Below are 27090 nucleotides of genomic sequence, written 5' to 3' on the forward strand. Positions count from 1 at the left end.
TGTTGTCCATTAGCATGGTAAATGGTTTTCCATCCCCTCACTTTCAATCTGGGGGTGTCTTTGGTTCTAAAATGAGTCTCTTGCAGACAGCATATCGATGGGTCTTGTTTTTTAATCCAGTCTGATAGCCTGTGTCTTTTGATTGGGGCATTTAGCCCATTTACATTCAGGGTAACTATTGAAAGATAGGAATTTAGTGCCATTGTATTGCCTGTAAGGTGACTGTTACCGTATATTGTCTGTGTTCCTTTCTGGTCTGTGTTGCTCTTAGGCTCTCTCTTTGCTTAGACGACCCCTTTCAAGATTTCTTGTAGGGTTGGTTTTGTGTTTGCAAATTCCTTTAGTTTTTGTTTGTCCTGCAAGCTTTTTATCTCTCCTTCAATTTTCAATGACAGCCTAGCTGGATAGAGTATTCTTGGCTGCATATTTTTCTCATTTAGTGCTCTGAATATATCCTGCCAGTCCTTTCTGGCCTGCCAGGTCTCTGTGGATAGGTCTGTTGCCAATCTAATGTTTCTACCATTGTAGGTTACATATCTCTTCTCCCGAGCTGCTCTCAGGATTTTCTCTTTGTCTCTGAGACTCGTAAGTTTTACTATTAGATGTCAGGGTGTTGACCTATTTTTATTGATTTTGAGAGGGGTTCTCTGTGCTTCCTAGATTTTGATGCCTGTTTCCTTCCCTAAATTAGGGAAGTTCTCTGCTATAATTTGCTCCATTATACCTTCTGCCCCTCTGTCTCTTTCTTCTTCTTCTGGGATCCCAATTATTCTAATGTTTCATCTTATGGTATCGCTTATCTCTCAAATTCTGCCCTCGTGATCCAGTAGTTGTTTATCTCTCTTTTTCTCAGCTTCTTTATTTTCCATCATTTGGTCTTCTATATTACTGATTCTCTCTTCTGCCTCATTTATCCTAGCAGTTAGTGCCCCCATTTTTGGTTGCACCCCATTAATAGCCTTTTTGATTTCTACTTGGTTAGATTTTAGCTCTTTTACTTCTCCAGAAAGGGTTTCTCTAATAACTTCCATATTTTTTTCAAGCCCAGCTAGTATCTTTAAAGTGATGATTCTGAACTCTAGATCTGACATCGTACTAATGTCCGTATTGAGTAGGTCCCTGGCAGTCGGTACTACCTCTTGTTCTTTTTGTTGAGGTGATTTTTTCCGTCTTGTCCTTTTGTGCAGAGGAGAATAGATTAATGATAGAACAAAATGCTAGCAGAGTAACCACGTCCCCAGAAAATATACTCTAAACAAATCAGAAAAGACCTGAAGCAGTGGAAAAAGAAACGGAAAGAGAGAAAAAAGAAAAAGAAAAAGATAAAAACAAACAAAAACAAAACAACAACAAAAAAAACAGATTATGATCAAATATGATCAGGCTGGTATACAGATCAGTGCCACACACTAGATTTGGGGTGTATTTTGGTCTTTTAGAAGAAAGTGCCTCCCAAAATTTTAAAGAAAGAAAAACTTATATATGTACAAAAATAAGGGTTGATATGATGAAGGGATGGAATATGACTGTAAAGATGGAAAGTATAAAAAATTTTATAAAAGGAATTGATAAGAACTTGTTTGAAAAAAGAAAGAAGAGGATTTAAAAAAAAAAAAAGAAAAAAAAAGGAGAGAATGTGATCAGGCAGGGAAGTAGAAAAAACCATATACTAGAGATTTAGGGTATATTTTAATCTATTAGAAGAAACTATCTCAAAATTTTAAAGAGAGAACAACTTATATATATATATATACGCCAAAAATACGGTTAACTACTATGAAGGGATAGAATATGACTCTAAAAATGAAAAATAAAAATGTTTTTTTAAAAAAAGGGATTGATGAGATGTTGGTTGAAAAAGGGAAAAAGAAAAATTCAAAAAAAAAAAAAAACCAGTTAAAAAAAATTAACTTTGAAAGACTAAAGAATCATGGTAAAAAAGCCATGAATTCTATGTGCAGTATTCCCCTAGCGCTGGAGTTCTGCCGTTCTCATTGATCGGTAAACTTGGTCTTGGCTGGCTGTTCTCGCTGATCTTCTGGGGAGGGGCCTGTTGCCGTGGTTTCCAAATGTCTCTGCCAGAGGCGGAATTGCCCCGCCCTTGCCCCCTCCTGGCTAAGTAATCTGCTCGGGTTTGCTCTCCGGGGCTTTTGTTCCCTGCGAGCTTTCCGTACAGCTTTGGAAGCGGAGAGTGAAAATGGCGGCCTCCCAATCTCCGCCCCGGAGGAACCGAGAACTCGGGCCCCGCTCCTCAGTGAGCACCCAGAGAAAAGCCGTCAGTCACTCCCGTCTCCCCGGTCTCCGGCCGCACTCCGTGCTCACCCGGCCTGTGACTGCGCGTTTCTATCTCTGGCACCCGACCCCGGGTGGAGTCTCCAAACCCAGCAGATCCCTGCGGTGCACTCTCGCGCGGCTACTCCCGGGGGAGGAAGGTGAGTCTCCCCGGATCTGCCGCTTGTTGGGTCCCTGCTGGAGGAGCAGGGGCCCGACTGTGCCGCGGATCCCGGTTTATTCCAACCCCGAGCTGAGAGCCCGCGCCTGGGCTCCGTCTCTGCAGCCGGCTTCCCCGCTCTGATACCTGGGAGCTCTGCCACTCTCAGGCACCCCCGGTCTTTCTGTGACCCCGAGGGCCCTGAGACCACACTGCCCCGGAGGGTTCCACCCCCCGCTTAGCCACCAGAGTGACGTCCCTCAGCGGAGCAGACTTTTAAAAGTTCCGATTTTGTGCTCCGCGGCTCTATCACTTGCCAGAAGCGGCCGACGGAGGCCCCTCCCCCGCCGTCTATCCTCCCGAATATCGCCTCGGATTCACTTCTCCGCACGTCCTACCTTCCAGAAAGTGGTCGCTTTTCTGATGAGAGAGTTGTTGCTCTTCTTTTCTTCGATCTCCTGTTGAGTTCGTAGGTGTTCAGGTGGTTTGATCCCTATCCAGCTGAATTCCTGAGAGGAGACGAAATCCAGGTCTCCTACTCCTCCGCCATCTTGCTCCGCCCCCATTTTAGAATAGCTTTTGCTGCATCTGAAAGATTTTGGACTGTTGTGTTTTCATTTTCACTTCTCTCCATGTATTTACTTTTTTACTTCCTCTTTGATTTCTTTCTTTCTTTCTTTCTTTTTTTTTTTTCTTCTCTTCAGTTTCTTGGTTGACCCGTTCTTTGTTTAGTAGCATGTTCCTTAAACTCCATGTATTTGTGTTCTTTCCAGCTTTTTTCTTGTGGTTCATTTCTAGTTTCATGGTGTGTGGTCAGAAAAGATGCATGGTATGACTTTGATGTTTTTTAATTTCTTGAGACTTGTTTTGTGGCCTAACATGTCAGCTATTCTGGAGAATGTTCTATGTACACTTGAAAAGAATGTGTATGCAGCTGTTTTAGGATGGAATATTCCGAATATATCTGTTAGATCCATCTGTTCCAATGTGTCATTCAAAGCAACTGTTTCCTTGTTGATTTTCTGTTTGGATGACCTATCCATTAATGTAAGTGGGGTGTTAAAGTCCTCTATTATTATTGTATTACTATCAATTACTTCCTTTATGTTTGTTATTAGGTGCTTTATGCATTAAGGTACTCCGTAATTGGGTCCATAAATACTAGCAATTGTTAAATATTGTGATTGGATCATTCCCATTATGATTAGACAGTGTTGTCTCTTTCTACAGTCTTTGTTTTAAAGTCTATTTTGTCAGATATAAATATTGCTATCCTGGCTTTCTTTTCACTTCCATTTGCCTGATGAATGCTTTTTCCATCCCTTCATTTTCAATCTACATGTGTCTTTAGGTCTGAAATGAGTCTCCTACAGGCAGCATATACATGGATCTTGCTTTTTTATCCATTTTACCACCCTGTGACTTTTGATTGTTTAGTTTATTTACATTTAAAGTAATTATTGATAGGTAGATATTTATTGCCATTTTGTTACTAGTTTTATGGTTGTTTTGGTAGTTCTTCTCTGTCCCTTTCTTTTCTTGCTCTCTTCTCTAATGGTTTGCTGGCTTTCCTTAGTGGTATACTTGGATTCCTTTCTCTTTATTTTGCATATCTATTACTGGTTTTTGGTGTGTGGTTACCATTAGGTTTATATGTAACATCTTATGCATAATATCAGCCTATATTCAGTTGATGGTCACTTAAATTTGAACCCATTCTAAAAACACAGCTTTTAAAATTCTCCCTTTATCACCTCTTTTTGCCATTTTAATTACTATGTGTCTTGGTGTGGACCTCCTTGGGTTGATTTTTGTTGGGGGCTCTCTATGTCTCCTGGATCTGAGTTTCTGTTTCTTTCCCCAGATTCAGAAAGTTTTCAGCTATATTATTTCTTCAAATACATTTTCTGCCTCCTTTTCTCTCTCTTCTCCTTCTGGGATCCCTATAATGTTAATGTTATTACACTTGATCGTGTCACTGAGTTCCCTAAGTCTATTTTCATTTTTTGTTATTATTTCTTCTCTCTTTTGTTCAGTTTGATTGCTTTCCATTACTCTTTCTTCTAGGTCACTGATTTATTTTTCTGCCTTCTCTAGTCTACTATTTATTCCATCCAAGGTGATTTAATTTCAGTTATTGGGTTCTTTATCCATGATTGGTTCTTTTTTATGTTTTCTATCTCTTTGTTAAGGGTCTCACTGAGATCCTCCACTATTTTCTCAAGTCCAAGGAGTATCTTTATGACCGTTACTTTAAATTCTCTATAAGGCATACCATCTCTGTTTTGTTTAGATCTCTTGCTGTGTTTTCGTCCTGTTATTTCATTTGCAACATATCCCTCTGTCTCCTCATTTTGTCTAACTCTGTATGTTTGTTTCTATGTGTTAAGAAAGGCAGCTGTGTCTCCTGCTCTTGAAAGTGGTGGCCTTATGAAGAAGAGGTTCTGTAGTGCCCTGTGGTGCAATTTCCCCTGTTCATCAGAACCTGGTGCTTAAGAGATGTCTCCTGTGTGTGTTGCATGCACCCTCGTGTTGTGGCTGAGCCACTTTTGCCTTCAGTCCAGTTGTCTGCAGTGGCTCTCTTTGTCTGTTGTGGGCAAGGTTTGGTCCCCGTGTTGTTAGTAGGCCAATCTGGGGTTGCCTTGCATTTGAGTTTAGTCAGATCAGGCATTTACCAGAGATTCAGTAGCATAGAATTGCAGGGCACATTCCCTGTGTTGCCCTGAGAAGCTTTCACTGGTGAGTGGGGTCTGCAGTTAGACCCAGTTTCTGTCCCCTGCCCACTGCTGAGGCCACAGCCCAACTTGTGTGTATGGTTATCTTCCCCTCTCTTCAGGGCAGGAGTCACTTTGGAGTGGTGATGGCCCTTATCAGGGCTGCTTGCACACTGCTAGGCTTGTGGCACCACTTTAGATGGACTCCTGTTAAGGACATGTTGGATAAGGGGTTGTCCATAGGAGAATGTGGGAGTGGGCACATGGAGCCAGGAAGGTCCAGTATGGTCCACTGCAGGAGGGGACCTGTTGCCTCCTAGGAAAACTTCTGCCCAGGCAGAAATGTAGGGGCGGGTCCACAAAAGAGTGCTGGGGCAGGGTTGCTGTTAGTAAGCTAGGTGAAAAGTGTTCATGCTGCACTGGTTCCCACAGTTTTCCTTGTATCTACACTTGGGGGGCGGGGGATGGTTCCCATCAGCTCTTTTGTTCTTAGAGAAGTCTCTCAAAGATCTCTGACCCTCCAATACCTGCTCTGAGATTAGTAAATAAATCATCCCGTATATTCCAGGCATTTTTGAACTGCAGCTTCCATGCTGTATCTTAGTGAGGGTGTTTCCTGTGTTGTCTCTTTAAGGGTGGAGACTCCGTTTCTTACCACCCTCACAGCTCTCCCAGAGCTAGCCCTGCTTATTTTTAAAGTTCCAGGTGTTAAGCCCTACTGATTGTAAGAACTCAGCCCCGCTGGTTTGCAAAGCCAAATCTTATGGAGATTCATCTTACCAGTGAGGGCCCCCTAAGCCTGGGGTGCCTAGTCTGGGGTCTGCTCCTCTCCCCTCTTTGTGCCTGCGGCATCACTCCCTCCTGTAGACAGTCCTGCAGGTCCATTTAGCTCCCTCCTAACTGCATCTCCACCCTTTCTACCCTCTTCAGTGTGGCCTCTTCTTTATATTTAGCTGTGGAGAGTCTGTTCTGCCAGTTTTCAGGTCATTTTCTGGGTTATTTACACTGACGTGGGTGTTATCTAAGTGTATCCATGGGATACAGTGGCCTTAGGATCTTCCAACTCTGCCATCTTCCCCCACTTCTGAACATTTTTTGACCATTCAAAAATTCCTAGCTATTTTTTAAAATGTGGGCAGATTATTAATCCTGTACCTTGAGCACTTTCAAGTTTGAATAATTAAAACCTATCTACCTAGGTTCCTCTGAGGATTTTCAATTTGCACGCAGAACTGTTCTTCATTTCCAGTTCTAAATTCTGGTGATATTTACTTCCATGCTGATACCTGACTATGACATTAGTCTCTCTGCATACCCAGCAGTTTTTATGAAGCTGAGGACTATAATATATACTTTATACCCTCATATGTAAACCCTTTCTAAAACATACAAACACATTTAAGAGGCATATCCAGTGGCCTATTTACAATGGTTCCCCCTTCTTTTTAACTCCATAGATGCCCCCACTTACCCACAGACTCTACATTTGTTTCTTGCATTTTATATTTATAGTTTTCAACTTGCTAGATTGCTGGCAATGTTATATGAAACCCATTTAGCAGGATGTTATAAATTCCTCACTGGGCTATCTATCTCTAGATTAACATTGGCAAGAATATATTTGCTTTAGAAGTAGTAAGAGCACAAGAAAGAATGGAATTTGTGATGATGCTACCTAAAAACACATTCTTTAATTTAAAAAAAATGATAACAGGGGTGCTTGGATGGCTCATTTGGTTACGTTTCTGACTCTTGGTTTTGGTTCAGGTCATGATCTCAGATTCTGAGATCGAGCCCCATGTTGGGCTTTGTGCTCAGTGGAGAATCTGCTTGGGATTTTCTCTCTCTCCCTCTGTCCCTCCTCCCTGCTAAAATAAATAGATAAAATCTTTTTAAAGAGTAACTACCATAACCACAACACAATTAGTAGATAATGTTCATTGAATGCTTACTATGGGGTCAGGCATTCTTCTAAGTGTCTTAAATGTAAAAACTCATTTCATTCTCACAAAGTCCCATTAAGTAGATGCTACTGTTTTTCCTTTTTTAAAGATGAGTGCACTTATTTTGATGAGTGTTGAGAAATGTATAGAATTGTTGAATCATTATATTGTACACCTGAAACTAATATAACACTGTATGTTAATTATACTTGAATAAAAAAATAAAGATGAGGAAACTGAGGCACATAGATTTTAAGGAAATTGCTGAGAGTCACATAGGAAGTAAGCAGTATAGCTATGATTCAAACCTAAGTAATCTGGCTATAGAGTTTGTCCTTGTATTAGTTAGGGTTCTCCAGAAAAACCTGAGAAAAGGAGAGAAGGCAAGAGGGTGGAGGGCGGGGAGGGGGGCGAAAGTGTTATAATTAATTGGCCCATAGAATTATGGAGGTGGACAAGTCCCAAGACCAGCAGGGTGAGTTGGCAAGATAGAGACCCAGGAGAATGAATGTCTTAGTTCTAGTTTAAGTCTGAAAGCCTGAGAACTAGAAGAGCCAATAGTGCAGTTCCCATCTAAAGGCTGGCAGGCTCAAGACCCAAGAAGAACCAATGTTTCAGTTGCAGTCTGAAGGCAGGAAAAGAGCTAATGTCCCAATCTGAAGGTGTTCAAGCAGAAATAATTCTCCCTACCAGAGGAAGGGTCAGCCTTTTTTTTTTTTTCCTGTTCAAACCTTCAGTTGATTGGATGAGGCCTATCCACGTTAGGGAGGGCAGTCTGCTTTACTCAGTTAATCAATTTAAATGTTAATCTCATCCAAAAACAAGTTTACAGAAACACTTTGAAAAATGTTTGACCAAATATCTGTGCAACCTATGGCTCAGTCAAGTTGATACATAAAATTAACCATCACAATACTCTTAACCACTATTCTGATATTTAATAGTTATGTGGTATCCCAATAATGAAAGCTAATAGATTATATGTTATCCCATTTCAAAGCATTAGTTGAAAACATGTAATTATTTATTTAGAGATAGTTGATCATAAAACAAGTATCCAAATATTTTGAAGCCCGTTCATCTCCAAACTATCTTAAATCAGATTCCTGACATAAAAATCATGGCCAAAAGCAATAAGAAGTTTGGTTTTGTAGGTTTTCAGATGCTAAGAATCCATGTTCCCTAGCAACACTATTTAGATCCACATAAAGAAACTTTCCAATACCATTTATAGCAAGTTTTTTTCCCTTACTCCTTTACTCTAAACTCATGATTACTAAAGAAAGAATGAGCTTTAAAATTTTAAGTAATGTTCCTAAGAGGACATCATGATGTTCAGCCAAAATGAATGTTCATAATATTGCTTAGACTTATTTAAAATTCTGTAGAGCCTCACTTAATTTTTCTCGCACTGCTACACTGATTATATATATGGTTATTATAAATGGTTATTAGAATTCAATGTTACTAACAGTGAGAACTTTAGTGATTTTCTTGAAATAAAATGAACAAAATATAAGTCCCTTTATATTCTACTCTATGTGTGTGTAAATATGTAGGTACATATTTGTTTATATTAAGTGACTAGATACATATATATATGTGTTTATATAAATTTGTATGTATATAAATATGAAAATATACACATACATTAGGATGTACTACTTGATCCCTAACAGCAAGATTCATACTTTGTAGTTTCTACTTTGAAAATCCTGTCCCAAGCAAGACTTTCAGCTAATATCAGATTTCATAGTGCCATAAAGATTAATGGGTTGTTATCATAGGAATGCATGACTGTTTCAATATGTGGAAAACTCTTAATGTCAACAGAATAAAGGAGAAAGCCTATAATTATCCTAATAGGTGCTTAAGGTGCATTTGATAAAATTCCACACTCATGAGATTAAAAAGTAAACCTTCAACAAACTATGAATAGAAGATAGTGTCTTTAAACTGATACAAATTTGTCTAAAACATACAGCAAATATGTGTCACTGCTTCTATTAAAAAATACTAGGTTCTGACCAAAGCAATAAGATAAGAAGAAAAAATAAGAGGCATAATGTTTGAAAAGGAAGATACAAACTGACATTGGATGTGGTCTATAAGGTTATATTCATAGAAAATCCAAAAGAAACTACAAACTGTTAATTTCAGCAAAGTTGCTAGATATAAGATTGATACACAAAAACCAATGGCATTCTTTTTTTTTTTTTTTTTTTTAAATTTTATTTATTTATTTGAGAGAGAGAGAATGAGAGACAGAGAGCAAGAGAGGGAGGAGGGTCAGAGGGAGAAGCAGACTCCCTGCTGAGCAGGGAGCCCGATGCGGGACTCGATCCCGGGACTCCAGGATCATGACCTGAGCCGAAGGCAGTCGCCCAACCAACTGAGCCACCCAGGCGCCCGACCAAAAGCATTCTTATGTACCATCTCACATATATGAAATACCCTTCTTTCACAATAGTAACAAATCTATAAATTACCTAGGCATAAATCTAATAAAAGATGTGCAAGACCTTTGTGGAAAAAAAACTAGAACACATATTTTAATATAAAAATATTTAAGAAGTTAATCTAAAAATGAGTTAAACAGTCACCTTCAAGTGCAAATATGGTTAAACACACCATAACCATTCAATCATTTGTTTAATGAATTGCCAGCAGAAGGTAGACTAAGTTGATAAAGAGCAGGGGTTAGTTGATGCTGAACTGTCTGAAATACTAATCTTGGAATTCTTCCATAGGAAAAAGTACTGAACCAGTGATTGAGAGGCATGGGTTCTCCTGTCTCAACTCTTCAGTAAGCTGGCTATGTGACCTGGAGCAAGAATTAGCCTCTTGAGAACTTGCCTTCCATTAGAGTTAAATAGAAAGGTTGGGCTAGATCATCTTTGAGGTAGGAACCCCAATTGCACTTGAGATTGTTGAGGAGCAGTACACAAGAAATAACAGCACAGTGAAAATTAAAGAACCACTTTATCAACAGCTCCACATGAACACCCAGTAACTTTTGGTGAAGAACTTCAGGAAATTCTGTACTGGAGTGCAAGACTAAGACCTCTTGCTCTTCCTGCTTTGCCCCCACAGTGCCCTCCAAAAATCTGAATTATGGGTCTAAAAATCTAAATTATAGCTCCAGGAAATCCTTGTGTGTAGTCAAAATGTTCCATAAAAATAGAATCCCCTAAAGTATGGTTCAATTTAAGTTATGGAAATAGAAGCTAAAGAGAAATAGATTTTAACCTGACAAGGGAGGGTGTTTTACCAGCTATGTAGGCTTTCATTAAAAGAATTCACTTCTTTTGGAAGACATGCGTTCTCCATTACTGGAGTCTGAATATTGTATGGCAAGGAAATTGCCCAGTGATTTGTCTTTAATGGAGAATTGGACTAGTGATTTTTAAGATCCCTTCCTACTCTAGGCTTCTTGATTCTAGGAAACTTGTCTTGATTTTTCAAACTTTCTACAGTACTGCTATATGTAGAGAGAATCCCCTAAGATAGAGATGTAACTTTTTATTTTAGCTTTAGAATATCACTTAGCTTCCCAAGAAATATTTTGATAAACAAGAATTCCCTTTTGTGTTTGTATTTCTAAGGACGCTAAGAGTCTGAACCTCTATATTACATCTCTTTCTCTCTAGAAATTTGAAAGGAGTTTTTCTCTGCCCTTATGACTGCAAGGAACTATTTCTTCTAAATATAAGATATTCCCACAGGACTTCATCCTATTGGTAGGAGGCACCACCATCCTAGGTAAACAGAGACTGTTACGTCATCCAAAGCTTTTGCAATCAATCTAGTGGTAATCCTTGTTACATGAGTCAAGGAATTAGAAATAATTCAATTTCATTTAAATTAATATCATCATAAAATATACAATATGTAAGGTAGATACATTCATCTTTTTTATTAATTCAAGAGAGTTTGAAACTACAAATTCACTGCTAAAGATTCAAGATGACTTCCTAGCAAATTTAGAGATGAACAAATTAAAACATACTACTAAACCATAATATTTCATGTATTATAAGTGACCAGTGCCAGACATATCCCCAAAATCTATGACAGACTGAGATCACTCAGAAAATCAGGCAACTCTCAATTATCTATTGATATATGAGCTCAAGGTAGCATAGAAAAATTATATTGTAGAATCCAAGAATATCTCATTTTATCCATTCTTGTCACTCTGTTTTTGAACCAAACCTCTGTCAGCAATAACAACATTGTCACATTGAAGTTTCACCTCCTATCTCACTCTTTCTGAGAGGCAAAAATGAGTAAAAATAATAGCAAGAGGGAGAGAGAAGAGCCAAGAATCAGCACTGCACAGGAAGTGCTCACAAGAACAAGAAAGAACCTTCTGCTCAGATGAAACCTACCCACCTAAGAAGGCCTTCCCTGGATCCTGTATTTACAGTAGTCTCTGTCTCCTCCTACTTTGCTTTATTTTTCTTCATAAAACTTATCAATACTGCAATTATTTGTTTGAATACTTTTGTATTGTCTATTTACCTCTCTAAACTGAGTACAGGCACCTGTGTGATTCATTACTGGAACCCCAGGGTTTAAAACAATGTTAGCATGTAGCGTATCCTTAATAAATATTGTTTTAGAGAGGTAGATATAGATCATAGGTGATATAGGTAATAGGTGATCAAAGCCCCAGTAGGAAGTTGATTAAGAAAATATTTAGAATAGGTTGTTTTTCTTCCTGAAACCAAAAACTCATCTGCGATAAACGGTCAAACTGACAGAACCCACATTTCATCTATGATGGATTTTCTAAATTTAGGTTTTTAAGGCAAGTTCACAACTTCCAGTAATATACATGGCTTCCCCATGTAACAAGTGTAATGTTTTAGATAAACTGTAACTGAAATATACATTGTCAATGGTGTGGCTGGCTTGGAGGTTGCTCTGTTGCCACATATAAGTATTATGTGACTTTTTTTCAGGCATGACTATGCTGACCAGTGTGTGCATTAGCAAAAATTGCTTAATAACCAGGTGGCCTTTCCGCATATTTCTCAGAAACAAACATTTGAATCCAATTAGTTAAAGAATAAGCTTTCCTTTACCTCTCATGGCACTAGATTTTAAGCTTTTAATGTCATATCTACTTTCAGCATTATTTGGATTATATAAAATGTGTTTTATTGATTAGATGACTGACAAGAAGGAAGGCCAAACCAAATCAGTTTGTATCCACAACTTTATAATTTGTGTAAGAGAAGAAAAGCCAAATCTATGTTGCCAAATTTGACTCTTTGAGTTACTTAACAAAGTGGCCCTTTTTATTTGAAATATTTGTTAGGTGACATTAGAAAAGCCATGGAATGGAAGGGAATTAAAAAGATTCTTAGATGAAATTATTTTCTTTCAAGCCACTATAGTAATTCATATGCCTGGCACATTAATGAAAAAGTCATACTTATTCTTCACTCAATCCCTGTCTAAAAATCTATATACAGCCCCCATTGACCTCTGAAGACTGTTTTCAGGGAGAACCAGAAAATACTTACTTTAATTGTGCTTTCTTGACATTGATAGTTAAATAACGTGAAATGGTAGGGCTGCTATTGTCTTATTGAAAAGCAAATGGATATATTCTGGTGTATTATATATGTGTTCCCAGGAGAAGAGTGTATAAAACACATTTTAGAAAATAGTTTTATGTTTTTAATACATAAAGGGAGTTTACTTAAATAACACTGTGGCAAATTTCCCGGTAAAGCAAACAATTCTTTTGTTATGCAAATAACCAGCACTACATTTGTTCTAAAAAATCTGATTTTTACATACGAAGTCTCTTCACAGTGGAATAAATCTGGATTGTTGTCCCATTAGGAAGAGAATCTCTGCATCAATAAATACCATGTGACTCTCTTTTTGTGTATAGAAACTGACACAGAGTTAAATACTAATGACATTCCTTACAACTGTTCTCTGTGTCTGCCAAAAAACTCGCTTTCATTGCACACGTTTCTCAGACGCAAAACTGGCCTGCCTGATATACTCTCCCAATTCCACTTGAACGGATTCTGCCTTTTCCCAACTTTTATTTTATTTATTTTATTTTTATTTTTATTTAAGAGCAAGAAGGAGTGGGGGAGGGACAGAGGGAGAGGGAGAGAGAATCACAAGCAGGCTCCATGTTCAGTGTGGAGCCCAATGCAGGGCTCAATCTCACGACCCTGAGATCATGACCTGAATGGAAACCAAGAGTCAGAGACTTAACCGCCTGAGCCACCCAGGTGTCCCTTTTCCCATTTTTTAAGTTCAATCTCTTACTTGGCCTCCTCAAACTAACTTCATTTGATTCTGGTCTTTCCAATGCCTTGCCGTTGGTTTTATCTTTTTCACATACAACAGTAAACACTTTATTCAAGTACTATTGAACAGTTGTCATTATTTTTATGGATTTTGGTATTTCCTGTTGACTGTAATGGTTATATTTTCTTTTTGTATTTATTTTTTCCCAAGAACTTATCTTTTTCTCTATCCGATTTAAAACTCCATCAGGGTGAAATCAAGTCTCTTCAGTTCACTCAGTGCCTAGCTCATACTATATACTAAATGTATTTGAATAAACCAATGAATGAGTAAATATATTATGTACATTTAATACATAAATGTATTTTGTTTTTTAAAAGACTTATTTATTTATTTTAGAGAGAGAAAGAGAGAACACATGGAGGGAGGAGCAGAGAGAGAGAGTCTCAAATATACTCCCCACTGAGCAGGGAGCCTGTCACAGGGCTTGATCTCGTGACCCCGAGATCATGACCTGAGCCGAAATCAAGAGTTGGATGCTCAACTGACTGAGCCACCCAGGTGCCCAATAAATGTATTTTAATAAATAAATAGTAAAATCTCTCTTATCACAGGATTTCCCATGACTCTGTTTCCATGATTCTAAAATGGTACACCAAATGCATTACAATACATAATTTCTGGTCAGTATCCTTTTGTTTCTATATTGTGTGAGTGGTGATTCTACCCATGCATTGAGAAGATAACTCAGCTTTTCACTGATTTTTTTATCTGGTTGCCAAGAACACTTACTTTTTCATTTTTTCCAGTCTTAACATCCATATCAAATTCTCAACTAAACTACATAACTAAACTATACATCTAAACTTTTACACTTGTGCATTAACCCAGACCAAGACTCACTCATAGAAAGAACAAGCAAATGTAAAGCTATGTCATTTTATCTCCTTCCTACACCTACTGAGTTTTTTTCCTGCTGAGTTTTAAAGCAATGTTTTAGTTACTAAAATTCTCCAGAACAGGTGGGTATGAGACTTTGTATTTGTCTCTAGCTTCCTTTTAATGGGAAAGTGATTTCTAAATGTGTAAACAAAACAAAATTGTATTGCAACCAAATGTAGATGTTTCAAGGAGTTCATTATATTAGGCTTTGATCTATGGTGGGTTTTTTTTTCATTTGCAAATCTGAATTTCTGTGATGTTCTAATTTCAGTAGATGTTCAATAAGTGGAGAAAACAAAAGGCCTTGTGTCATCCACATCACATTTAGTATTGGAATGATAGTTTACCTATAATTATTTATAATTTGTATCCTTTTAAAACAACAATGAGCTGTGTTTATTGTATTTAGCAACCACTCATTAGATGGAGCTGTAGGTCTGTATGAAATCATTTGGGCATCTTATAGGGGTCCTTTGCTCAGGTCTAATACTTCTGAGATTTTAATACTCTTGATTAGATTTTTAATTTTATTCCTTTTAATATAGATTTCTTTCCCTCCTAGTAAATTAACTAAGACATTTTTATTTTCCTAAAGCATACCAATTGACTGTCTATTGCATAGATTTCATCATCTGTTATGCTGAATCATTCAAATCAGGCTTTCAGCATTCAATATGGGTTGTCTCAAAATTGATTTGATTAAGGCCATCTGTATTGACCATAAAGACAAACTCAATAAACAGATTGGGGGAACTGTGATTTGCTCACCAAGGATGGGAACAGCAATATGTTCAGATCATTCATTGTCCCTTTCTAGGATAAACAAGAAATCAATAAAGCAAGTGCTCATCACTGGAACTATGTAGCCAGGGGGGATGTCAACATCTAATATCCAAAGAATAATACAATGTGCTTAACAAAAAAAGGGGAGGGGGAGAAAAGAGATTTTTAAAACTTACTTAAGATAACTTGTTTTATTAGTTGATTAATCCTCTTTTCCTGAATATGGGCATGCATATAGATATGTCCTAAATACAATTGTCAGAGTCTAATCTTTGGGAAATTGAGCAACTGTTTACTCTGAAAGTTAGATACTTAAAGTTAAGTTTATATAGTTAACAACAACAACAAACAATTATTCAAAAGTAATAGGGTAGAAGCTTAGGACTAAGAAACATTGAAAAGTAATTACAGTTTTCATTTTTATTAGTTTGAAAGGAAAAGAGTAACATAATATATAGAATGGTTGCTATGAAAATTGTGCCTTTATTTCATATGTTACTGACATTTTTATGTTTTATGCTAACTCATAAGCTTTCCTTCTCACTCTTCAGAAGCTATATCTATGAAATAGAATAAATGGCCTATGGTCAAAATTGCAAAAATAACTGAAAGGTCAGCTATAGCCTTGTGTTTCCAGATCCACAGAGGCGAATATTTTCTACTAACAACTTGTTTTAAAAAACAAAAATGTCTATGAAGACAGAAAACAAGCAATTGTATTCTCATTGCCTGGTTATTAAAGCCTAGAAAATGGACTTGCAAAGGATATAGAAACCATTCTTAGTTTTTAATACTAGTATTTTCTAACCTTAAAATATACCTTCAAGTTAATATAGTGACTGACTATATAGGTTGGGACTAGACAGACAGGGTTAAATTAAAATCCTATTCTGTACTTGGTATTGTAATCTAGGTGAAATTTTTCATCTTATCTGAGCCAGTTTGATAAAATGGAAAAATAAGAGTCCTGACCCCACAGGATTAATGCAAAAATAAAATGAGAACAAGCATGTTGCCCAGTGCCCTATACATAAGAAACATTCAATAAATGTTAGCTGCTATAATTAGTTATGAGTTGTTATACAAACATGCCATTAGCTCCCATCCTGACAACTTTAACTCTAGAACATCTGGAAGGTGCAGGGGAAGTATGGGGGGAGGGGAAGACCACCAAGAAGAGCCAAAGGTCTTTCCTCAGAGAGTCCTGTCTAACATTTTTGTGTAAAAGGACACAGACTCTCTTTCTTTCTTTCTCTCTCTCTCTCTCTCTCTCTCTCTCACACACACACACACATCTTACCTATTACAGTAACTTGGGATCATAAAAATGTGGATTAATAATAATAATAATAATAATAATAAAAGCAGAGTCTCTGAGCCACAGGGAAACTTGCTTAAAAATCTGGAGATTTAGATTGATCATAGACAGTTATATTTGAACATGATTACCATGTTGCCAGTGGGAAGTGCTTCTTAGAATAATCAGATTTGAGAAGGCTAATAATAGAACACTAGATCTGTAATTGCCTCTGAGTCACTTGGCTGAGGAAGGGGAAAGCTAAGCCCACCATGAGACATAAGTATTGAATGAAGGCCACTTAAGGAGCACAGTGGAAAGAAATCTCCATTTTTATGATTTCCAGTCTTTTCAGTTGTGGTTTTTTTTCCTTCAAGCAATCAAAATTATAAAATCTGTGACTTCTTGAAGATTTAGGACTCTGTTTTATTATCACCATTGCTCAGCACAGTTCCTTGGACATAGTTGGTGCTTAGTATAAGTTTAGTGGATTAAATGAATGATGGTTCTGAGTGAGAGAAATAGTAAAGTGAGGAAAATTCAATGTTTAAACTACCACAAGAGATCTTGAGAAAGCTTTATGTTTTATACTCATGCTGTATGAGCTTCCTAAGGATAGAATCCTGTTCATATATTTGAAACATGGATAGGATTCAGTAAATATATTTTGTTGTGTGTTACTTTAAAAAAATCAAGCCCATTAGTAAAATGCTTTCTAATTGCTTTTTCTATTGTATCAAAATTGTGGCTAGTGTCTTTTTTTAAAATCAAATATTACTTTGGAAATACCTATAATTTTTCATGGACCTGAAACTTTCTACTCTTTATCTGTATAATGTTTGGGGAAAGATTTTATTTTTTCAAGTGTATTCATTTTCCTAAAATCATGTGCACTTTAGCTCCCTCATATGAGATCTCTTTTAAACTCTACTAAAAAAGCTAATGAGCCAAATTAAAGTGTGGCTTAAAAAAAAAATCTGTATTTCTGAAATGCCATAATCTAGCCCAAAAAACACAACTGGCAACCTTAAAAAGAACTAAAGCTTTAAGTAGCATTCAAGTCCCCATAATCTGCCCAGAGAAACATTTCATAAATAAGTTAATATTATGATATTTCCATACTAGTTGAATCTTTACTTAGAGGCACATTTGTCAAATAGTCAATCACTCATTTGACAAATATTTAGTGTCTGCTTGTCAAAGACACTTTTCAGCTTTAGGGATACAAACTGAATAAGACAAGCAAGGTCTCTACTCCTAAAATGTATATTCCAAATTTGTATAGTCAGATAATAAGCAACTAAATAAACAAATGGATGAGATTAATTTCAGCTGGTAATTACTGTTGTGAAAATTTATAAAACAGAATGCTTTGATATAAAGAGATGAGGGGTATTTATCTAAATTGAGTAGTCAGGGAAAATTATCTCTGAGGATATTACTTTTGAGCTGAAACCTGAGTGGTGCAAAGGACCCAGCCATGGGGAAATCTGTGTAAAAAGAAAACAACAACAACAACAAAAATGTAAAGGTCTTAAAGTGAAAATAACCTTAATTTTCAAAGACCAGAAAGATGCCACTTTAATCAGAAACCCAGCAGGCTCTTTTTTGTGACATTGGCAGACTGATCTTCAAATTCATATGTGAATGTAAAGGATGTAGAATAGTCCAAAACAACTTTGAAAAAAGTTAAGAGTTGCAAGACTCATACTAATTTCAAGACTTATTATAAAATCACAATCTGTAATGTTGGTGCCAGTCTAAAGTTAAATAAATAGATCAGTGGAACAGAATACAGAATACAGAAATAGATCCACATTTATGTGGCCAATTGATTTTTATCAAAGATACAATTTACTGAAGAAAGTCTTTTCAACAAATATTCCTGGTAATATTGGATGTCATTAAAAAAAAAACATTAATCCATACCTTATTCTATATAAAAATTAAATGAATTATAAACACAAATGTAAAGCCTAAAACTCTAAAATTTCTAGAAGAAAACATAAGAGAAAATTTTTGTGACCTTGGGTCAGGCAAAGATGTGTCTAAAAATGACACCATGAGTATAGTCCATAAATGAAAAATTGGATAAATTTGGACTTGATCAAAATTAAGAACTTCCGTTTTCAGAAAGACATTGCTAAGAGAATGATAAGACAAACCACAAACTGGGAGAGTATATTTCCAAATATTATATATGCTAAAGGACTAGATCCAAAATATATAAAGAATTCTCAAGTCCCTTAATGAGGAAACAAATGGCTCAGTTTAAAAAATGAGAAAAAAATTTCAACAGACTCTCCACAGAAGATATATAGACATAAGGATGTCAAATAAGCATATGAAAAGATACTCAATGTCATTAACATTAGTCTAATACATACCTATTATAAAGTCTGATCATAACCAAATGTTGGTGAGAATGTGGAACAACCGGAACTCTCATCCGTTGCTGATGGGAATGTAAAATGGTATAACCCCTTTGGAAAGGAGTTTGGCAGTTTTATAAAAAGTTAAACATATACCTAACCATGTGGCCTAGCCATTTATTCATAGATATTTACCCAAGAGAAATGAAAGCATATGTATACACAAAAACCTATAATGAATGTTCATAGCAGCTTTATTTCTAACAGCCAGAACTGGAAATAACCCAAATGTTCACCAAAGGTGAATGGATAAAACAAATGTAAAAACTTATCAAATAAATATCCATACATTGGAATATTATGAAAGCAATGTACATGTGGTACATTGTGGTACATGTACAGGGGCTCAGGGCAGGCCATCCCAAAATGTGCCAGATTGGCATACCGATTATTGTTTTTTAATTTGTTATGTTAATCCCCATACCTTACATCATTAGTTTTGGATGTGGTGTTCCATGATTCATTGTTTGCGTATAACGCCCAGTGCTCCATTCAACATGTCCCTTCCTTAATACCCATCACCTGGCCAACCCATCCCCCCAACCCCCTCCCCTCTAAAACCCTCGGTTTGTTGCTCAGAGTCCATCGTCTCTCATGGTTTGTCTCCCCCTCCGATATCCCCCCCTTCGTATTTCCCTTCCTACTATTTTCTTCTTTATTTATTTTTTATTTTTTAATTTTTTTTAAATTTTTTTATTCTTATATTATCCCCATACATTACATCATTAGTTTAGATGTAGTGTTCCATGATTCATTGTTTGTGCATAACACCCAGTGCTCCATGATACGTGCCCTCTTTAATACCCATCACCAGGCTAACCCATCCCCCCACCCCCTCCCCTCTAGAACCCTCAGTTTGTTTCTCAGAGTCCATAGTCTCTCATGGTTTGTCTCCCCCTCCGATATCTCCCCCTTCGTATTTCCCTTCCTACTATTTTCTTCTTTATTTTTTTAACATATAATGTATTACTTGTTTCAGAGGTACCGGTCTGTGATTCAACAATCTTACACATTTCACAGCGCTCACCATAGCACATACCCTCCCCAATGTCTATCACCCAGCCACCCCATCCCTCCCACCCCCCACCACTCCAGCAACCCTCAGTTTGTTTCCTGAGGTTAAGAATTCCTCATATCAGTGAGGTCATATGATACATGTCTTTCCCTGATTGACTTATTTCGCTCAGCATAATACCCTCCAGTTCCATCCATGTCACTGCAAATGGCAAGATTTCATCCCTTTTGATGGCTGCATAAATAGCATACTGATTATTTTGATTTGAAGCTACCTGGGAAGCAGCCAGTGCAAAGACACTCAGACCATCCTCTGTTTCCCTGAAAGCAGGAAATAAATCTCCTGTATGAAAGGTACCCTCTCTATAGTTAGAAATAAAAACACATCCTTCTCACCAGAGTTCAGGACTTTAAAACCAGAGACTGGGACTTTAAAACCAAGAAATCTGTAGAAACAGATGTTACTTTTTGTTTATCTACTACCTCAGCCCAAATTCTGCTTAGAATTCCTTACTAATTAAAGCTCCTGTCACTTCCTCATGAATTTATTGTCTCTGTCTAAAATATATAAGATACCTGCCATGGTCATTTTTTTGGGCTCTCAATTCCATTATTAGGCCTCCATGTGCACATAATAAACTTTGTATTTTTCTCCTGTCAATCTGTTTCATGTCAACTTAATTCCTAAACCAGCTGGAAGAGTGTTGGATGTAAGAAGTAAATTTTTCTCTCCCCTACAGATAATAACAACATTGGTGAATCTCAAAATGATTATGCTGAATAAAAGAAGCTAGACAAAAGAGGACACACTGTATTATTTCATTACATAAAATTATAGAAAGAGTAAACCTATCTATGTTGACAGAAAGCAATTCATTTGATGCCTGGGGGGTTAGAGGACAAGAAGGGGCATGAATGAGAAACTACAAAAAGGCAAAAGAAAACTGGGGATGATAGACATATCTATTATCTTGATTGTGACTATAGTTTCATACATTCATAAAAATGTTAAAACTTATCAAATTGTACACTTTAAAAGTGTTCAGTCTATTATATGCTAATTATATCTTTTTTTATGTTCAATTAGCCAACATATAATACATCATTAGTTTTTGATGTAGTGTTCAGTGATTCATTAGTTGTGTATAACACCCAGTGATCATCACCACATGTGCCCTCCTTAATACCCATCACCTCATTACCCCATCCCTGCCCCCCTCTATAAACCTCAGTTTGGTTCCTGGATTCCAAAGTCTCTCATGGTTTGTCTCCCTCTCTGATTTCTTCCCATTCAGTTTTCCCCCCCTTCCCCTGTGGCCCTCTGAACTATTCCTTATGTTCCACATATGAGTGAGACCATATGGTAATTGTCTTTCTCTGTTTGACTTATTTCACTTAGCATAATTCCCTCCAGTTCCATCCATGTCAATATAAACAGTAGGTATTCATCCTTTCTAATGGCTGAGTAATATTCCATTGCATATATGGACCACATATTCTTTTTTTTAAAGATTTTTATTTATTTATTTGACAAAGAGATAGAGAGCAAGTAGGCAGAGCAGCAGGCAGAGGGAGAGGGAGAAGCAATCTCTCTGCTGAGCAGGGAGCCTGACATGGGGCTCGATCCCAGCACCCTGGGATGATGACCTGAGCCAAAGGCAGCCACTTAACTGACTGAGCCACCCAGGTGCCCCTGGACCACATATTCCTTATCCATTCATCTGTTGAAGGGCATCTCAGCTCCTTCCATAGTTTGGCTATTTGGACATCACTTTTATGAACATTGGGGTGCATGTGCCCCTTCTTTTCACTATACCTGTATCTTTGGGGTAAATACCTAGTAGTGCAATTGCTGGGTCGTAAAGTAGCTCTATTTTTAACATCTTGAGGCACCTCCATACTGTTTTCCAGAGTGGCTGTACCAGGTTGCATTCCCACCAACAGTGTAATAGGATTCCCTTTCTCCACATCCTCGCCAATACTTGTTTATTCCTGTCTTGTTAATTTTTCCATTCTAACTGGTTTAAGGTGGTATCTCATTGTGGTTTTGATTTGTATTTCCCTGATGGCTAGTGATGTTGAACATTTTTTCATTTATGTCTTCTTTGGAGAAATGTCTGTCCATGTCTTCTGCCCATTTATTGACTGGATTATTTGTTTTTTGGGTGTTGAGTTTGAGAAGTTCTTTATAGATCTTGAATATCAGCCCTTTATCTGAAATGTCATTTGCAAATATCTTCTCCCATTCCGTGGGTTGCCTCTTAGTTTTGTTGACTGTTTCCTTTGCTGTGCAAAAGCTTTTTATCTTGATGAAGTCCCAAAAGTTCATTTTTGCTTTTGTTTCCCTTGCCTTTAGAGATATGTCTTGAAAGAAGTCACTATGGCCAATGTCGAAGAGGTTACTGCCTATGTTCTCCTTTAGGATTTTGCTGGATTCCTGTCTCAATTTAGGTCTTTCAGCCATTCTGAGTTTATCTTTGTGTATGGTGTAAGAGAATGGTCCAGCTTCATTCTTCTGTATGTGGCTGTCCAATTTTCCCAGCACCAATTATTGAAGAGACTGTCTTTTTTCCATTGGATATTCTTTTCTGCTTTGTAAAAGATTAGTTGACCATAGAGTTGGGGGTCCATTTCTGGGCTCTCTATTCTATTCCATTGATCTATGTATCTGTTTTTGTGCCAATACCATGCTGTCTTGATGATCACAGCTTTGCAATGTAGCGTGAAGTCAGGCATTGTGATGCCCCCAGCTTTGTTTTTCTTTTTCAACAATCCCCTGGCAATTCAAGGTCTTTTCTGTTTCCATACAAATTTTAGGATTGTTTGTTCCAGCTCTGTGAAAAATGTCAATGGTATTTTCATAGGAATTGCTTTGAAAGTGTAGATTGCTCTGGGCAGCTTAGACATTTTCACAATGTTTATTCTTCCAATCCATGAGCATGGAATGTTTTTCAATCTCTTTGTGTCTTCATAAGTGTTCTGCAGTTTCTAGAGTATAGATCCTTTACCTCTTTGGTTAGATTTATTCCTAGGTATCTGATGGTTTTTGGTGCTATTTTAAATGGAATCGGTTCCTTAATTTCTCTTTCTTCAGTGACATTGTTAGTGTATAGATATGCAACTGATTTCTGTGCATTGATTTTGTATCCTGCCACATTGCTGAACTGCTGTATGAGTTCTAGTAATTTGGGAGTGGAGTCTTTTGGGTTTTCCACATAAAGTATCATGTCATCTGTGAAGAAAGAGTTTGACTTCTTCTTTGCCAATTTGAATGCGTTTTATTTCTTTTTGTTGTCTGATTGCTGAGGCTAGGACGTTTAGCACTATCTTGAACAAAAGTGGTGGGAGTGGGCATCCTTGTAGTGTTCCTGACCTTAAGGGAAAAGCTCTCAGTTTTTCCCCATTGAGAATGATATTCACTGTGGGCTTTTCATACATGGCTTTTAAGATATTGAGGGCTTTTTCCTCTATCCCTATATTTTGAAGAGTTTTAATCAGGAAAGGATGCTATGTTTTGTCAAATACATTTTCTGCATCTATTGAGAAGATCATATGATTCTTGTCTCTTCTTTTCTTAATGTAATCTGTCACGTTAATTGATTTGCAAATGTTGAACCACTCTTGCATTCCATGAATAAATCCCACTTGGTCGTGGTGAATAATCCTTTTAATGTACTGCTGGATCCTATTGGCTAGGATCTTGTTGAGTATTTTGGCATCCATGTTCATCAGGGATACTGGTCTGTAATTCTCCTTTTTGATGGGGTCTTTGTCTGGTTTTGGGATCAGGGTAATGCTGGCCTCATAGGATGAGTTTGGATGTTTTCCTTCCATTTCTATTTTTTGGAACAGCTTCAGTAGAATAGGTATGATTTCCTCTTTAAATGTTTGGTAGAATTCCCCTGTGAAGCCATCTGGCCCTGGACTCTTGTTTTTTTGGAGGATTTTGATTACTCTTTCACAGGTTATTGTTCTGTTCAGATTGTCTCTTTCTTCCTGTTTCAGCCCTGGTAATTTATGTGTCCAGGAATGCATCCATTTCTTCCAGATTACCTAGTTTGTTGGCATATAGCTGCTGATAATAAGTTCTAATAATTGTCTCTATTTCCTTGGTATTGGTTGTGATTTCTCCCCTTTCATTCATGATTTTATTAATTTGGGTCCTTTCTCTTTTCTTTTGGATAAGTCTGGCCAGAGGTTTATCAATCTTATTAATTCTTTCAGAGAACCAGCTTCTAGTTTCATTGATCTGTTCTACTGTTCTTCTAGTTTCTATTTCATTGATTTCTGCTCTAATCTTTATAATTTCTCTTCTCCTGCTTGGTTTAGGCTTTATTTGCTGTTCTTTCTCTAGATCCTTTAGGTGTAAGGTTAGCTTGTACATTTGGGATTTTTCTAACTTTTTGAGAGAGGCTTGGATGGCTATATACTTCCCTCTAAGGATTGCCTTTGCAGTATTCCTTAGGTTCTGAACTGATGTGTTTTCATTTTCATTTGTTTGCATGAACTGTTATTATATGCTAATTATATCTTAAGGATACATATATATGTTACATAACTGGAGAAGTAGTGAAGGGGAGAATGGCCCCAGAGGAAGTCAGAGAGGTGGCAGGGGCTGGATCACATAGAAACTTAAAGACCATGGGGAGGAATTTGGACTTCATTTCAAGTACCATGGGGAACCATGGGAAGATTTTAAATGTGTGTATGTGTGTTGGGGGTGGGGATGATTTGATTTGATTAATATTTTAGAAGGGTCATTCTGGGACACCTGGGTGGCTCAGTCAGTTAAGTATCTGCCTTTAGCTCAGGTCATGATCCTGGGGTCCTGAGATCGAGCTCCACATTGGGCTCCCTGCTCAGGGGGGAATCTGCTTCTCCCTCTGCCCCTCCCCCTGCTTGTGCTCTCTCACTCTCTCTCAAATAAATACATAAAATCTTTTTTTAAAAAAAGAATGATCATTCCAACTGATACATGAAGAATGAATTCTAGGTGGGCAGCAAAGAGCCTAGTAAAAAAGGCTTTGCAATAGTCCTGGCAAGAGAAAATAATGGTTTGAACTAAGGTGGCAGGTGGGGAAACGAAGAGAAAGACATAGAGAAATATAAAATCTTACTAATATGAGTGGCTTTTTGGATTTCTAAAATTTTAAGGATGTACAGTTTGGAGTACTCTTCAAAAGCACTGTTATAGTCTGAGCCTCAGCTTACCTGACACATCAGTTCCATTGTCCTATAGCCCATCTTACTAGCCTATTTTCTAGTTGCTCTACATTGGGTACTCATGTATTAACACTGGGTTAAAGCACGCAGGCCTTACTTTTCTCTTTATGCCTACCCTGTCCTCCCTCCCAAAGAGGCTATATACAATTTGAATCTGATCCTGGGGGGGGTGAAGGGAGAGAATAAAGATAGGAACTTTAAAAAGAATCTGTTTAACCATGATGCTGGGATCAGAGGGTGCCCTGAGATGTTTTACAGACTACTTACTACCATACTCAATAAATTTTGGTGTTACTCTGGGTTTTGGGTTTTTTTTTTTTCTTTTCTTTTCTTTATGAAAGGTATCTCTACTTAGGGATTCTTGTTGTGAAGGATAGATACCAGGGTAACACAGAACTTGCCTATAATTATTCAGGAGGATTCTGACAAGAGAAAAACAGAAAATCTATTCATATATGAATTAACTAATTCATTTAGCTTTCCCATTCATTCTTTCAATCAGCATTTAGTGGTATATGTTGAAAGCAGAGAAATGAAATAAAAAGTAAGAGATTGTGGCTGAGTATTATTTCAGCTACCCCTGATTTATTCAGTAAACACTATCTTTACTCATCCTAAGTAAAGCTTATTTTTTCAGAGCTAAAAGAACCCACGTTTGCATCAAAGAAAGCATAGACTTTCTTCAAAGACAGATGATCTTGAATCACTACAAGGTGTCTAGCTACAACAATAGGTTTTAACAGCTGCAGCAAAAGGTCTACTTAACCCAGCTATTTATATACAGATAGTTCTTCAATAGCACTGAAAAAAACCCTCTGAAATTATTTGGTGAGCAGTTAAATGTTGAAGTAATGGTACACTAATTCCAGCTGATAAAGAACCTGTCACCATTTCCATTCCCTGAAACCACTCCTCCCCCATTCTAGTGATCACAACCTTCTTTAACCCTAAATCCACTTATAAAACAAAAGAAGAGAGAGAAAAGCAACAACAAGTATCTAATAATAGTGAGCTCTGTGATTGAAAAATTTGTAATGAATAATTGAAGAATAATGAAGCTCTTGTTTCCATGGCCAACACTGTTGAACTACAGGATTCGTATTTGAGGATCTTACTGCAAGGCAAAAAATGGAGGGAAACATGAGAAATCTGGCATTTATCCAGAATTTCACCAAAGGTCAGGAACAACCTAGGTCTTATATATGTTTTTCCTTGCTTCCTCTTTTCAGTCTTTGGCAATCCTATGACATAGGGGTTATTATCTGCATTTTTTTACTAGTGAAACTGAAACTTGAAGGTTCCATAAGACTGGAGACTTGCATTCAAAACAATATGGTTCACCCACTACCTCACCAGCTGTTTCTACCTCTAAACATCAGAGTGTCCAAGGCTTAGTTCTTGACTGTCTTCTCTCTTTCTCTAAATTGCAATCAGCCTGTAAAGTTTATTGTCTTATACATGCTGAGGACTTCAAAGTTTGTATCTCTAATCTGGCTCTCTCTCTACTTTTGGTATTCAGTTGCCTACCTGGCATTTCTACTTGAATGTCTAATAGGTATCTCAACATTTTACATGTCCAGAACTAGACTCCTAATTCTCACAAGTCCCTAAAACCTGTCCCGCCTACAGTTTTTCCCATCTCAGTTAATGACAACTCCATTCTTTTCACTTGCTCATAACATCCTTGGAACTTCTTTTTCTTTCAACCTCCTCATCTAATACATTAGCAAACCTTGTTATTTCCATCTTCATAATATAACAAAATCTAACCACTTCTCAGAAGCTGCACAGTTAATATCCTAGACCAAGCCACAAGTTTCTCCCACCTGGATTATGGTAATAGCCTTTTAACTGGTCTCCTGCTTCCACCTTCTCTTTCCTATAGTCTGTTCTCAATTGAGTAGCCAGAGTGATTGTTTGAAAACAGATTTCCCCTCTCTCCGCAAATGTCTCCAAGGTTTTTCATCTCATATATCAATGAAAACCAAAGTCCTTATAAAGTAGTACAATGTTTACATAGGCTGGC

General features: G+C 37.3%; 1 protein-coding gene across 1 annotated transcript in view; it reads left to right on the forward strand.

Annotated features, from left to right (window-relative positions):
• The window catches only part of ANKS1B (ankyrin repeat and sterile alpha motif domain containing 1B), a 1110621-nt gene that overhangs the window by 577193 nt on the left and 506338 nt on the right, over window positions 1-27090 (forward strand). The window lies entirely within an intron of this gene.

The sequence above is a fragment of the Mirounga angustirostris genome, unplaced genomic scaffold, assembly GCF_029215605.1.
Source record: "Mirounga angustirostris isolate CCGP_5_RB_7025 unplaced genomic scaffold, mMirAng1.0.hap1 SCAF_5, whole genome shotgun sequence".
Taxonomy (NCBI): domain Eukaryota; kingdom Metazoa; phylum Chordata; class Mammalia; order Carnivora; family Phocidae; genus Mirounga; species Mirounga angustirostris.